This window comes from Macaca thibetana, chromosome 10, assembly GCF_024542745.1.
Source record: "Macaca thibetana thibetana isolate TM-01 chromosome 10, ASM2454274v1, whole genome shotgun sequence".
NCBI lineage: Eukaryota > Metazoa > Chordata > Mammalia > Primates > Cercopithecidae > Macaca > Macaca thibetana.
The window spans coordinates 52,588,478-52,592,450 of NC_065587.1; positions in this window are offsets into that span (position 1 = coordinate 52,588,478).

Here is a 3,973-nt window from a genome sequence, read left to right on the forward strand (position 1 = left end):
AACCTGTTGAGTAGCTAGGACTACAAGTGTGTACTACCATGCCTGGCTAATTTCTTCTATTTTTTGTAGAGATGTGGTCTTGCTTTGTTGCCCAGGCTGGTCTCGAACTCCCGGGCTCAAGCAGTCTGCTCACCTCAGCCTCCCAAAGCACTGGGATTACAGGAGTGAGCCATGGGACCCAGCCTCTTTGCACCTTATTTGGCGTAGCCATACCTGGCCTTTTTTTGTTCCTCTGAAACATCAAGCTGCCAAACTCAGCCCAACTTAGAGCCTTCCTACTTCCTGTTCCCTCCACCAGGAAGGTTCTATGTTCTTCAGCTCCAATGTCACAGCCTCCTTGAAGGGTCTCCCCACCTCCTGCCCACACTATCTAAAGCAGATACCTGCAGGCACTGTGGCTCATACCTGTAATTCCAGCACTGTGGGAGGCTGAGGTGGGAGGATCATTTGAGCCCAGGAGTTTGAGACCTGCCCAGACCACATAGCAAGACCCCTGTCTCTTACAAATAAAAAATTAAGTCCGGTGCAGTCGCTCATGCCTATAATCCCAGCACTTTGGAGGGACGAGGCGGGCGGATCACAGGGTCAAGAGATTGAGACCATCCTGGCCAACATAGTGAAATCCTGTCTCTACTAAAAAATACAAAAATTAGCCAGGCATGGTGGCGTGCGCCTGTAATCCCAGCTTGGGAGGCTGAGGCTGAGGCAGGAAAATTGTTTGAACCCGGGAAGCAGAGGTTGTAATGAGCTGAGATCTCGCCACCACACTCCAGCCTGGCGACAGAGCGAGACTCTGTCTCAAAAACAAACAAGCAAAACACTAGTAAAAAAAAAAAAAAAAAAAAAAAATTAGCTGCGTGTGGTGGCACACACTTGTGACTCCAGATACTCAGGAGGCTGAAGTGGGAGGATTGCTTGAGTCAAGGTGGTTGAGGCTGCAGTAAGCTGTCATCTTGCCATCACACTGCAGTCTGGAAAACAGAGTGAGGACCCCCTCTCTTAAAAAAAAAAAAAAAAAGCCAGGCTTGATGACTCATACCTGTAATCCCAGCACATTGGGAGGCCGAGGAGGGCAGATCACGAGGTCAAGAGTTCGGGTCCAGCCTGACCAGCATGGTGAAACTCTGTCTCTACTAAAGATACAAAAATTAGCCAGGCATGGTGGCATGTGCCTATAATCCTAGCTACTCAGGAGGCTGAGGCAGGAGAATCGCTTGAACCCGGGAGGCAGAGGTTGCAGTGAGCCAAGATCATGCCACTGCACTCCAACCTGGGTGATAGGGTGAGACTCCGTCTCAAAAAAAAAAAAAAAAAAAAAAAAAAGAATGGGACTGTTAGTCCCGACCTCAGTTTACTCATCTAGGAGTGGGGTTGATAAGTATAATGGCTCCTGCTTTATAGTTCTGAGGATAAATGGATTAGTTCATGTGAAGTGTTTAAAAATCATATCTGATGGCCAGGCACAGTGGCTGAAGTCTGTAATCGCAGCACTTTGGGAGGCTGAGGCAGGCGGATCACTTGAGGTCAGGAGTTCGAGACCAGCCAGGCCAACATGGTGAAACCCCGCCTCTACTATAAATACAAAAATTAGCACGGCATGGTGGCACGCACCTGTAATCTCAGCTACTCTGGAGGCTGAGGCAGGAGAATCTTTTGAACACAGGAGGTGAAGGTTGCAGTGAACTAAAGTTGTGCTGCTATACTCCAGCCTAGGCGACACAGCGAGACTCCATCTCCAGAAAAAAATAAAATTAAAAAAAAAAAAAAAAAAAAGCCGGGCGCGGTGGCTCACGCCTGTAATCCCAGCACTTTGGGAGGCCGAGGCGGGCGGATCATGAGGTCAGGAGATCGAGACCACGGTGAAACCCCGTCTCTACTAAAAATACAAAAAATTAGCCGGGCGCGGTTGTGGGCGCCTGTAGTCCCAGCTACTCGGGAGGCTGAGGCAGGAGAATGGCGTGAACCCGGGAGGCGGAGCTTGCAGTGAGCCAAGATCGCGCCACTGCACTCCAGCCTGGGCGACAGAGCGAGACTCCGTCTCAAAAAAAAAAAAAAAAAGAATTAGCCAAGAGTGAAATAGTAACAGCAACTAAATGAGTGCTGACTCTGTGCAGTGTTGCTGCAAGCTCTTGGTAGAGATGATTTATTCAATGATTCCAGGTACTTATTATTATTGTTCCCATTGTACTGATGAGAAAATCAAGGCACAGAGAATTTAGTACTTCAAGCAAGGCTGCACAGCTGGCAAGTGGGGTGGCTGGGATCCACCCCTCTAGAGTGTGGCAGCAGCAGCCACACACTCAATCACTGCACAGTTGTGCTTCTTGATGTGGGGAAGAGAAAGGAAAAAGGTTACAGGTGCAAGAGAAATGGGGCTAGTTGTTAAGCCAGGGCTCAAATGGGAAGACATCTGATGGAGGGTGCAGCAGGGGAGACGCCTTGTTGGCTGTGGGGAGTCCTTTCAGAAGCAGGAGGGAAGATGCAGACATGTTGAGGCCCCGCAGAGGAAATGGCTTGCTGCTGGGTGGTTTGGGGAAGTGGGCAGATCTGTTGATTGTAGGAAGGATCAGAGTAGAAGATCAAGTACCACGGCTCCAAGGAGAAGAGAACAAGTTAGAGAATGGAAGGAACAGGTGGATGATCTGAGTGGCCGGAGCAGAGCGAGCCGCAGGAGGGTGGAGGGAGATGGTCAGAGATCAGAAGGGCACAGCGCCATCCGGGAGGCTGGTGGGTCATTTTCCGGACTTGGGCTGTTACTGAGAAATAGGAGTCATTGATGGATTTTGAGCAGAGGAAGGACAGGAGCTGACTTGTGTTTTGAAAGGATCACTGGCAGGCTGGGCACGGTGGCTTACGCTTGTAATCCCAGCACTTTGAGAGGCCAAGGTGGGCAGATCGCTTGAGCTCAGGAGTTCCTGACTAGCCTGGCCAATATGGTGAAATTTGAAACCCCATCTCTACTAAAAATACAAAAAAAAAAATTAGCCGGGTGTGGTGGTTCGCACCTGTAATCCCAGCTATTCGGGAGGCTGAGGCAGCAGAATCACTTAAACGCAGGAGGTGGATGTTGCAGTGAGCTAAGATGACACCACTGCACTCCAGCCTGGGCGACAGAGTGAGGCTGTGTCTCAGAAAATAAATAAATAAATAAATAAATAAATAAACAAACAAACAAACAAATAAATAAAGTAAGTAAGTAAGTAAGTGGCTGGGCACAATGGCTCATGCCTGTAATCCCAGCACTTTGGGAGGCCAAGGCAGGCGGATCATGAGGTCAGGAGATCGAGACCATCCTGGCCAACATGGTGAAACCCCTGTCTCTACTAAAGACACAAAAAAACTAGCTGGTGTGGTGGCATGTGCCTGTAATCCCAGCTACTTAGGAGGCTGAGGCCGGAGAATTGCATGATCATGGGATACGGAGGTTGCAGTGAGCTGAGATTGTGCCACTGCACTCTAGCCTGGGCGACAGAGTAAGACTTTGTCTCAAAAAAAAAAAAAAAAAAAAAGGAGTGAAAAATAAAATAAAATAAAAGGATCATTGGCAGCCTGGGTGGTATGGTGCGTATGTGTGTGTGAGTGCATGTGTACAAGTGTTTGCAAGGGCAGAAGCAGAGAGCTCAGGTAAGATTCTTGCAACCATCCGGATGGGAGATGGCGTTCTACTGAGCTCTAATATATGTCAAGTGCTGTGTTCGACTCTTGAGGGCATGATGGTGAAGAATTCAGACAAGGTCCTTCCTTGCCTTGTGAAGCGCTCAGCCTGGTGCACAACTTCTCAGCCTCTGTACTATTGACATTTGAGGCTGGCTAATTCTCTGCTGTGGGGTCTTGTCCTGTGCATTGTAGGATGTTTAGCAGTACTAGATGCTAGTAGCACTCCCCACTTGCCTGAAAGATCTTACAACCCAAAATGGAGACAACCCAAAATGTCCCTAGACATTGCTAAATGTCCCCTTGCAGGGGCAAAACC